This window comes from Anoplophora glabripennis, unplaced genomic scaffold, assembly GCF_000390285.2.
Source record: "Anoplophora glabripennis isolate ALB-LARVAE unplaced genomic scaffold, Agla_2.0 scaffold593, whole genome shotgun sequence".
NCBI lineage: Eukaryota > Metazoa > Arthropoda > Insecta > Coleoptera > Cerambycidae > Anoplophora > Anoplophora glabripennis.
Genome location: NW_019416681.1, coordinates 247,473 through 260,232, shown reverse-complemented (window position 1 = coordinate 260,232; position 12,760 = coordinate 247,473). Strand labels below are relative to the sequence as shown.

The 12,760-nt window shown below is 34.2% G+C and overlaps 1 pseudogene; it reads right to left on the bottom strand.

Moving 5' to 3' along the window:
* The window catches only part of LOC111691835, a 20,558-nt pseudogene extending 12,956 nt beyond the window's left edge, over positions 1 to 7,602 (bottom strand).
* Between the last annotated feature and the right edge of the window lie 5,158 nt (positions 7,603 to 12,760).

Below are 12,760 nucleotides of genomic sequence, written 5' to 3'. Positions count from 1 at the left end.
AGTCCAGGTAACAATTTTTTTTTTCTCCAAGAGTAATTTGGTTGCACTATTATTTTAGCTAAAAATGAGTTTGTGTTGCCAGAATTACTCTAGTGAAGGTAAAAACTATAAAAATTTTTACTTGCTTTTGGTCAAATTTGAACAAAAATATCAAATAAATAAGAACTCTATTCGTCCTATCGATCTATTATATTTTTATAGGAAATAATATTATTAGGTATTTAAAATATTTAAACTTACCTTTTAAGATTTAAGAAGTCAAAATAAAATGTCCAAGGTCATTTAAATAACAAAATAGATGCCGTGCGCCACACGTGTGCTGTTTGAAGAACCAATCGGTACAATGGTGTTTGAGAAATACCGCGTCCCGCACACGTAAACTTTTTTTCACTATGCACAAACTGTTTTTTCAGCAGTATCTGGGTAGGTAACCGTAGGCAAACAGAAAGTTAGTCGTGTCCCTACGATGTTTTTAGGAAAACTGAATGAAATATTTTCAATTATACCTTTTTATTTAAGTATTTTCAGTAATTTTAAAGAATAAATTTAAAAATCTCTGTACTCTATCGGGTACTTTTTGTACTTTTCGTAATTTGTACTTTTTGTAATTTTTGTAATTTACCAAAGAATTTTGTAATTTTTATACTTTAATACATAATTTTTGTATTTTTAAAGTAATTTGAAATTATAATATCTCAAACGTACACCAAAAATTACTTGCACCCCTCGCTAAAAACCATCTGTCCTCCGTGCTTACTCCCGCGTAATCCTTTGTATCTATTATACAAGGTGGACCATGGGAGCGGGAAGTTTTGAAAATGACGTATTTCCGAAAGTAACTGTATTTAATTAAAACAAAGTATAGTAATAACAAGATAATTGTGTGCCATTTTTATTTATTAAAAATTATGCCTGCTAAATGGCCTCCTCTTCTCTCTATACACTCTTAAAGCTGAACGTTGAAATTCTGCATAACACGACGCAATATATCCAACGGAATATTAGCAATTTCTTTCCGAATTTTCATTTTCAGCTCCCGAATATCTCGTGGTTTGTCAATGAACACCTTGCTTTTTAGATACCCCACAAAAAATAGTCGCATGCCGTAAGATCTGGCGATCTTGGGGGCCACTCAATGTCTCCGTGTCTGGAGATAACACGACCTGGAAACAATCTTCGCACAGAATCCATTGATGCTTTGCGGTATATGAAGTAGCGCCATCTTGCTAGAACCAGCTATTGTTCTGTGGAAACATGTTCAGTTGCTGTGTAAGGAACTGGTTAATCATGTCAGTATAGCGTGCAGCATTGACTGTTATAGCATTTTCATTGTGATCCTCAAAATTATAGGAACCTATGATTCCCATTGAAGATATTGCACCATACTGTTACCTTGGGGCTATGTAACGGCTGTTGATGAAGTTCTTGTGGATTTTCCAAAGCCCAATAACGGCTGTTTTGTTTATTGGTATAGCCAGATAAATGGAAATGTGCTTCATCAGACATCCATAAATTGTGAATGTCAAGTTCCTGTTGCAGCATCGTTTCAGCAAAATGTAGGCGAACAGGAAGATCTGTTGGTTTCAATGCTTGGACAATATGGATTTTGTAAGGATGAAAATTAAGATCCTTGTGTAAAATTCTAAGAAAAGTAGTCCTTGATAAGCCCAAGGCCTGGCTTTGTTTTCGACTTGAACGTTTTGGACTGCGCTCTACAGATGCTCTAACGCGATCAATGTTTTCAAGACTTCTGACACTTCTGTTTGGTCCTTATGTTTGACATTTTCAACTGATCCAGTATCTTCAAATTTACGAACCCACTCCTTCATGGCATGGGCAGATGGAACACTCCCGTGACGAGCAATATTGAAATTAATTCGAAATTGCCGCTGTGCTGCGACCACACAATAATTATTTTTGTAGTAAGATTTAATCACAAAAGAACATTGTTTGCCGGACCACTGTTCCATGATTACTAAATGGCATAAAATGACAGATAATTTGTCAAACAAATCCACGGCAACCTATGCGTAGTAATGAAATAATAACATTTTCAAAACTTCCCGTTCCCATGGTCCACCTGTTATATGGTTCCATAAACAATTCCGTATGTTTTGAAAGCTTTTTTGATGGACCATTCTTCATCAGCCACTTTCGAGAGAGCCTCTTCCAATTTTTCTGGCTGATAATTTTTATAATTACGCCCACCGATTTTTTTTTTCGGTAGACACGTCCTATTGTAACGATCTGAAATAAAAAAGTAAATAAAAATAAATTGATTTTAAAATCTTTATTAATAAATCATCCCTCTCATTGGTAGTGCATGGAGTGGACATTGATTTTGTCAATTTCACCCCGAACCCCCTATCGAAGTGGCCCCATCATGCAAATACTTTTGTACAAATTTAAGCTTTGCGATGCCGGTGTGCTGGTTGCAAAGTGGGGTTAGGAGAACTATGAAAGATATTATTAATATAAAACAGAATTGGTTTACTCACAAATGGAAAGGAAATATCAGAGTGACATTTGTTGCAATATTTACTATCTTATTTACGACTAATAATACTTACCTACAATAAGTGGGTATAGAACTGTCCACAAATACAAACAAATATGCTTTATTATATTCATTTTGGAAATGTTCATTTACATATTCAGTTTGCTTTGTACTGTCCTCAAGTAAAACTCTAGCAAAGTAGTGTTTAAGAACTTCCCAATTTTCTAGAATTCTGCTAATACATGAGTGCATGCTAAGCCACCTTGTATTTTCTAATTTAATTATTTTTTTTGTTTCTACCTGGAATAATTCCTGAACTTCTTTTATTTCGGCACATCTCTTGCTACTCATAGAAAAATAGGTAACTATACACCGAACAAATTCTTCGGGAGTTTTAGGCAACTGCTGACATGCTTTATTTGAAACTAATGCAATTGAATGACAAATTGTTAAGTCTTGTGGCAAATGAGTTATGTTTTCCTAACATAACACTTGCATTATCACAAGCGAGTCCGATAATGTTTTTAAGAGGTACATTTTTTTTATTAAGCAGGTCTTTAAAATGTTCATATAAATTTTCTGCCGTAGTGCTCTTTCCATCCAGCGTTATTAATTCGAGTAAATCGTCACATATTTGTCCCTCATTATTTAAATACTTAACACATACACACAACAGCTTCTTCACACTTATGTCTGTGCTCTCATCTATCAGTAGGTACACTAAATTTTGTTTTTTGAAAGTACTTCACAACATCATTCAAGTCTTTCTTCGCAAGCACATTTGTAATAATTTTTGTTGTTTTCGTTCTGCCTAATTTTATAGCAGCTGCTATTTTCGAATCTGAAAAAGTTTCTTTCACTAGTGGCACTTCTGCAACATGGAAGGCAACATTTCGCTGCGCAAAAAAATTTGCCCACTTTATTTCAGCTTCTTTCGCCTTTCTATCTAATTCTCTTTTTTCTGGATCATTTACAAATGTAGTTAAAGTTGTCTGGCCTTTGTTTTAAATTATCAAGATGTTTTTTGGTATTCGAATTTTTCATGATTTCACTTTTTCCACATTTAAGTTTTACACTACATGCCATACAGAAACAAAACTCACAGTCTTGATCTGCATTTTTTAACCAACCCTTAAAGGAGGGTTCTTCCAGCCACTCCATCCTACATTTTTTTTATAAGCCTTAGGTTGGAACTCATGGCAAATTTTTCTCTTTTTCTGTGGTGTTAGGTTTACTTCAGATTCACAATCCGATTCTCTAAAAATACATGTATTATGTAGGTACATCATATTAAAAATCAAATTACACAAAACAAACGTTTGTCATTTTTGCACAAGTATCCCGAATATTTAGTGTATCTATTCGTTCTTGCATTAGAATAACAAAAAGAGTTTGGGATAATACTTACTCACGATTATTAGTACAGTCCATTTCGAACATATACATTAGGTATATGATTTCGAAGTACTTAATTGATTTATAATCATAAGTAGCGGTTTTAGGTTATGACAAAAAACCTGCGACTCGCTTGAAGAACCGTTGAAAGTTGCAAAGAATAGCAAAGAACAACAAACAAGCACAGAGCATGGATGTATTTTGTTCTCTGTGGCACAGATCACAGATAAGGTTAAAAATAAAACCCAAAGATTACAGTAACCATAGAAAATAACGACGGTATTGCCTCTTCTTCTTCTTACAATAACGGGCCTTCAAATTATTAAAAAATCCCTAGATTTCACTGATTTTTGAAACGGATTCCCTTATCCCTAAATAGCTGAAAAAATCCCTAGATTCAGGGATAAATTCCCTGGGTTGGCAACACTGCTGTACAGAGAACTTGCACTACTGACACAAATCAGAACGGATGTTCACAGATTATATTTGGCGCGTATTTTGAATTTTATATAAATGTCTGACTAAGTATCAAAGTCACCCTGCAAAATCAATTTCACTCCATTTTACGGTACAGAAACTTTTTTTATTTTACTATGTAATTTTTATCAGTTAAACTGCGAAAGGGGTGAGCTACATATGTACAAGTTTTCACTTGCCTAGCGTGCAAATGTGTTAAGTGATACATTATTAGTTTTCCAATAATTTAAATTTAAGTTTTGAGAGCTTAACAAAATTATGGTTTTTATTATACACCTATCAACAAAAATCTTCACATATTTTGTGATCCCTTAAGATCTTTCTTATGTTATAAAGAGCCTCAATTCACTAAGTCATTAAATTATTATTTCTACAGATCTTTAGAGAAGTTAGACTCTTCATTTCGATTTGGTATATTGTTGGATACAGGAATGTTGTTTATAAACTGAATATATTCTTCGGGAGTTACTTTAGATTTTAACAGATATTCCAAATCTGTTTTCTTATGTGAAACTGGAAGTCTTGTCATGTACTTTTTGTTTAACTCAAGGTTTGTGATTGTTTTTTTTTTCTTCCATTCCTTTACAATTTACCTCAATTTCTTCAAAATTTTCTTGAAATAAACTGTATTTGTATTGGATTATGGATGGTTTCTTCTTTGCAAAACGCAATCATTTAATATTTAACCTATTCAGGACTATTGCCTTACCCGTACGTACTGTAACACCCGCCTTTCATGGACGGCTGCCGTACATGTACGCAAATAACTGCTACAGATGTCAGCAGTTGCCGTACAAAAGACCCTGAAATTTTGACTTGCGCAGCCGGGAACCGCACATGTACGACGATGCTACCCCAAGTAGCATACGCGTGACGTTACTGTACGTCGAGGAAAAGTTCTTTGTAAAACATGTGCCGTACCCGTACGTCCGCATTTCCAAGACTGTAGCCGTACTCGTACGGCAGCTTCTAATTTCAATTATTTGGTGTTTTTGTATAAAAATAAGAACTTTTTTCATAAGAATATTTATTTCAAGGATAAAATATAACATAAAATAATATAATAAAACAAAACTTTATATTCTGACAACAACAAAACTATATTTCTACGGGTCGGAAATAAGTGAATTTCAATCAGTATTTATTTACTGAATGAAATTTAGCAAAACAGGGATGTACACATAAAGGAACATCACATTTTCTGCACATATATCTGGTATTTTTTCGCTTCCGTTTTTCCAGTTTTTTATTGCTGCATACATGACATCTTCGTTGAGTACGCGATCCTTGTGCTTCTGTTTGCGGAACAGGTGACGGAAACTGTCTTTCTGTCAGCCTTAGTGGATTATCAACATTTGGCGGGCCAGATCGTTTTCGTGTTGATACGTGATGCTTTTTTATTAGCTGCGTAACGACTTGCTGCCGAAAATCAGCGAACGATGGCTTTTTTCCCGTTACAACTTGGAATAATACATATGCATTATATAATGATAAGTCTAACAGATGGAAAAATAATTTCTTATACCACTTTAGGGATTTGCGGGCGCATGCAACAAAACTAACTTGCATATCTATTTTATCCACCGCTCCCATTTTCATATTATAATCTAACGCACATTGCGGCTTCTCTATAGGTTCCCCGATTATTGGGTTAACTTTGCCACAATTCTTCAGTGTTCCTGTGGATACGGTTGTCAACATGTGTACGTGTTTCTTATCGCATCACTTTATAGCCAACAAGTCATCGGTACACGCAGTTTCACAATCTCCTCTATTCAAGCGTCCTGTAAAAATCGGCATTCCTTTTCTATTGGCTTTTACCGTTCCAAAAGCACCTGTTTTCTTCTGGAATAAATGCTGAAACAACTGTGGACTGCTGTACCAGTTGTCTATGTAAAGAATGTGGTTTTTATCGTAATAATCCTTCATAAGGGTGTCTACAATTTGACCCGTCTTTCCCAGATGCTCCATTTCTTGGTCCAGCTCTGTTTTTGCACCAGTGTAAATAATAAAATTTAGAATATATCCTGTTTCAACGTCACATGCTTCAAATAGCTTTATCCCGAATCTGTGTCATTTTGATGGGATATATTTGAAAGCTAATCTCCCTTTCCAAAGAATTAAGCTTTCGTCAATGCATATATCTTGAAACGGATAAAATAAAGTACAGAATTTCAATTTTAGCGACTACCTACCACTGGTGGAATTTTTTTTAGAGCATCGTTGTTTATAATATTGTTGTCCACAAAATGAAGACCGTACAACAACTGCAAAAAACGGTCCCTGCGAAAGGCGCTGTTGAAAAATGGGGTTGCTATAATTTGATTTGTAGACCAATAGTCTTTCAACGACTGCTTTTCTACAACCCCCATCAAAATGCACAAAGCTAGAAATGAGTATAATTCAGAAACGTTTGTATCTTCATTCATTGTTAGCATTTCTATTTGCATATCGATTTGTTTCTCGCGCAATAATATCGAGAAGCTCATCATCGAAAAAAAGTGTGAAGAATTCAGATTCCAAAGCTCCTTCTTGCAATGTGAAAGCAGCACTCACACCTGAATTGACTCGATCAAAATCAAACATTTTGGGAGTAAAATCCTGATTGAATTTCCAAATAAAAGTGGACATTGGTGTCGCAACGTTTTGTGTATTCAGTGGTGGCGTACTTCCATCGCTGCCTCCATCACTATCAACATCACGTTCTTCAGAAACAGATACTTTCTCAGGCTCAGATGACGAATAGTGTTCGCTTTCACTGGGTGCATATTCATCATCAAAATCTTCGCCCGATTCGCTGTCAAATATTATGGCCGCGATATCGTGTAACTCCGCTTGAGTTAGAGGTCTTCTAGCTTCCAACTGCTCTTTTGATATAGGTTTTTGGCTCGCCATAATGTTTACCTTTGCAAAGATAAAAAGATACAACGTAAAACACAAAATTACACTTCACGAGGCAGTGAACTCTTACCTATGGCAGGCACAAACAAGAAGAAATCGCAGGTAACGGAAAAAACACAATTCGCATGTAAACAATTGAAACCTAACCTACAATACAACTCGCCAGTCGGTAGCACGTCGGTAGACTGATACGACGCAAAAGTGAACGTGGGTACATGCGTAATACTGCGACCCGAGATTTTCCTAACCTCGTCCGACGCAGCGACGGGCGCTCTCCTAACGCCGTCCGGAATAGGTTTTAACCAATTTGGTTTTTCCTTTTTCGTATTCATGGTTGTATTAAGGACAGTTTCTTACCAGGTTTTGTAAATCGAAAAAATCGTCAAAACTTCAAGTTTTCTACAATGTATTGTTTTGGTCGCATTCTAGAGGCCGAAACTAGGATACACCATTCGCGAGTCGAATAAATTTTTTTACGACGTTTAGCTCGTTCAACTGTGGCATGCATAGAGTCGGCCTCTAGATAGGAATGCTCTGACTCCATGAATTTTAGGTCAATGATTTTCATGTGATTGATGTGACTTACTGCATATAACATTTCTGCCGCAACATTTTTATTCCGGTTTTGATTGCTACAGGTGTCTGAAAATGATGCAACGTAGCAAACTGTATCAGGTAAGCTTTGAAGGTATTTTAACAGGCAAGTACCTAGGTATCTCCGCACTACTTTTGTTACCATGGGTTTCATCCCAGACAAAACAATATCCATCAGATGTAGTGGCATCATAGATTGTGAAGTTGTACACATTAAGTTTATGTCTATAATAAATTTGACTGTCTCCTGCATGTGGTAAAGGTAGGATCGCCTGGAGGTCAAAAGTAATGGAACGGAAAGTTTTACCATATTCGCTTGCAGCTCTCTTTTTATCTTTGGATTTCATAGTCATTGCTTCTTGTTCTCTTTCTTTGTGTTTGTTAGTGGTTCTTTGTTTCTGGCTTGATGGAATGCATTGCAGTGTGAGCACTGATCCTTTTTTTTTGAAACATGAAAAGCCAATGCTGGCTCAAACTCATGAAAAATTTTCTGATACACGAAAAGTGAAACAGACTGTATTTTATTCTCGTTGCAAAAATCTGTTTTATACAACCTGTATGTACATGACTGAAATGTTTAATTCTGGTGACAAATACAGTTTTTTTTAATCTTTCTTACAATACTCTACTTACAACTCTCTTACAAGACTTTACTTTATGAAATGAGTATATGTTGGTGAACCAACGGTTTTGCCTCTTTTGGTGGTGCGTGTGGTGGACAAGAGTTTTTCCTCTTGTCAAAACCAGTATCACAACGGGTGTTTTTGACAATTTTATATAGTTCTATGAGAAATTACGAATGTCTTGCGCTCTGTGCCCTCCCCAGAAAAAACTATTCCATATCATGAAATTAAAAATAGTAAATCATAGATAATAAGAATTAGCCAATGTAGATACCAACGACCTCAGAAAGGATAGACAGTGCATTCATTGTCTTGGTTTGTTTTGTTCTACTGTAAATATTTTGAGAACTCAGTCTCCTATTGGCTAATTACATGTGGTAAGGTGCGCGCGCAGTACCTGCTCTATGCTGGATGTTTATTATTGTTTACGACGGTCGGCGGCCATTAATTCTTTGCGTCCTTAGTGAGTTTAACGTTGTGTTTACCGTGGATTATTAGTTTTTTTTTGGCAGATTTTATTGTTTTTGTGAATAGACAATGGGAAAATATTGTGTTATATGTAGATTTCGCTTTAAAAGTGGAGGCAATCGCTCTTTTCACAGGTAGGTAGATTTACCATGGGCGTAACAGATAACAGACGGTAGTTTAAAACAAAATTTGAAATAGAAAATTTTCAGTGCAATAATATTGAAAATATAAAATATTTTTTTAAAACGTGAATTGTGTGTTACGGTTAAATAAAAAGTAACATGAATTGCAAAGGCAACATTATTTAAAAGGAAATATACCTAGGTAATTTGATTTTAGGATTCCTTCGAATGTTGAACGCCGAGACGTTTGGTTCTCTCGCATTTTGAGATGTATAGGAAAGGAAAATATTCCTAAAGATAGTGGTGTGTGTTCAGATCACTTCACATCAAGTGATTTCTTAATAAGACCTGGTTGCCGAGTTTATCTTAAGGACACAGCAGTTCCTGAGTTCCCAAGTTCGTTTAGTCAAAATACAGGACCCCTATTAAAATTGTATAAACAATTTTTTGCACATAATTCGGGATCACTTTGTATCAATTGCCACCATAACAAATTAGATCCAATAAATCTGTTTTAAGAAATTAAAGAACTTAAAAATATGTGTAATGACCCCATTTACTATTTCTCTTTCATTTATCACTTAATTGTCCTACTTGATATGCATATTATTATATACAAGTATAGTATAGCTACCATACTATATGTAACTGTAACTTTGTGATTCCTATTTGAACTGGTAAAAACTTTTATTAATTAGTATTATTTAACATATTGATGTATATTGTTACTGAGAAAATAAAGATTGTTGTAACTAGTATTACTTTTTTTTCGGCAGTAAGTGCCGTTATGGAGTAAAACGAACATGGTTCTATTCATTTAAAAAGGAAGTCATTAATATTATTTTAAAATCAAATTAGGTGTGAAATCGGTAAGTATATATAAATTAGACAAATATTACAATGTATCACCCTTTTTAACACACACGCCACTGGTTAAGTGTTCCCTAGTAAACAAAGAACTATCTTCATCCTTGTTTAATAGCAGGATGTCTCGAGTTGTGGAAAATCAAAACAATTCCTTTGCAATGTATAGGGAATTACTTGTCTAGTCATTCTGAGGTCTTTGGTAGATACTTACTCACATAATTCTTCATAAGTTTTTAGGGTGTGACCCATAAAGTTCGAAAATTGTTTAATATCATTTTTATTTAAATTAAGAATTTGCATTATAGTTGCTATCTACTTAAGCAATTTATTGATAGTAAAAACTTGTGCATTTTCCAGTTTGATTTTTTTTTAAAATACTTCTAATAGCTACGTCCTCTTTACCCCATTTTATTGTACTCCCTGGATTTGCGAAAACGTATTCGTTATCAGATGGAATATATTTGCTTCTATTTTTTATCAAGATATCTATAAAATCATGTATAACTTTGGGGATTAATACTACTACGGCCCTTGACCCTTTTCCGCTGGTAAGTACTCTTTTATACTTCTTCGTTAGTATTTTTTCAATATTCGTTAGAACACTGTAATAGTCTGTAAAAGTATGATTTGTATCACGTTGATATTCACTAATTTTGAGAAACTGAACATCTCCTATTCGTCTTCTGTCGAAGACAATCAAAAGAGATAAAACGCATTGTACCAAAAGTAGTCATTATCTAATATTATTGAAAAACAATTATTTGCTTGTGTTTGCAATGGTCAGGGTTTCTTCTCTAAATTTCTTTAGGTCGCTTATTAAGGGTAACAATAAAGGTTTTTTCCATCGTTTCTCTTGCAAATCTTTATTTGCAAGAGAGGCCAATTTGGTGTTCCATCGAGATTCGACTAATAAGTTTTTTACATCATCTAGCCACTGCTTACGCTCAACAACTGAAAGGCATCTAAAACCCTGACTCTTTAAAAATTTGGTGGATTAATTCATTACATATGTATTAACTTTAACGACGTTCCTAAATGCATAGTAAGTTAGGGCCTTGAATTAATTTTAAAAACATTTGCCGCCAGTAGAGAAAGTCACAACGCTCACTGTTTCACAAAATGAAACAGTTAAAATTTAACATCCACTTTTTATAGAAACCGCTTGATCTGTTGCCAAACTTCATAGCAATAAATACACGCGAACATATGCGATTAAACTTGGAAGTCAAAAATTCAGACGATTCGACCAGGAACTCAAACCCATAAGGTTTGTGCGGGGTCCTTTTATATGAACTTTGCATCTTCATTCAAACACTGACTAGTGAAAACTGAAAACTGTCAACTTTGAGCGGGAATCGCAGGAATAAGGATGTGTGTATGGAAAAGAGATATTGATAGTTTTATCTTAAATGCTCAATAAATGGTTTGTAAGTTTACTCAAAATACGCGCGAATTTTAAATTATTAAAAAAAATAGTAGATTCTGGCTGACTATTGGAGGATGCCGGCTAGCTGGCGAACCGACCCTATGTTTTCTGTTTATATCATGTTATTCGACTAGCCCCTTAACATTTTTTCTCCCTAGGTGATGCTGGGACTTAAATAAGTATATAAAGGACATTTGTTGAAGCCTTAGTTTAGCAAGGTTATGAAATTTCCCAACCACGTGTAGATGGATACCATGTGATTAATGTAAGACACCTGATTCCTAAAAGATGGAAGACAGCAGCACAAGTTCACGTGTTGGAGTTATAAGACTATGGTCAATTTTGTCAAGTCAATCGTCTAATCCAGGTACCGATCTAAACTTATATTAAGTAGGAACGTACAGTGATTAGGTTATTAAAACTATATTTACTGGCATATTGTGTACTTAGTTTTTAATACAAATTATTCAATCAGTTAGTTTTGGTCAACATTATCAGGGTGTTTTTGGATAGATTCAGCATTTTAACAAATGCTTTCTTCGTTTTATCACTTGCAAAGTAATCTCTAGAGAACTATATTGTAAATATTACAGAAGTAAGGTCATTAATTTTAATTTATTCTAGAGAGAATAGAAAAAGAGAGTAGTTATTTCCTTGTGTAATATTTGCAACAGAGACGATACGAGTCCTGATGTGCACTAACTTATTTTTTTTTAAATATGTAACTAGAAATATATTGGCAGGATATTTTTTAAAATCAATTTTGTTACAATATTTTTAAAAATAGAGACATGGTAGATGTTTGACATAAAAATGTTACAACATGAGCTAGTAAGGCCTTAATAAAATGTTGATAATAAAAAATGTACAAGCTGTCAAAGTTGGAAGTTAAAAAATTATTTTTTGCAAACATTTTAATGTTTGAATGCATGAATGAAAAAATTTTGGAGCAGAAATTTTTAGATATAATCATAATCTGTTATAGATAACAGAAATAGATTTCGATTTATCTTGTATTGATTATCTCGTCAATTTCTAAGACTAATGACAAGTATACTATTTTTCTGCAAAAATGAGGTAGGTTTAAGAGTTTTCAATAAAAAAGTGATAAATTACGGGTAAAAAAGTTATGCGCACATTTACATCCTAAACATGGCTTATATGCCGCCCTCTAAAAGTTAAATCGAAATAGATTATGATTTCTCGTACCCAAAAACTTATATACTCTTAAATTTTTTCCTTCATTCATTCAAAAACATTAAAATTACTGCAAAAAATAAACTTTTTAATTTCAACTTTGACACCCTGTACATTTTTTATTATCGACATTTTTTTAAGGCTTGTTATCTTAAATCGTTGTAGTTTTTTATGTCAAAAATTTGGTATTTTT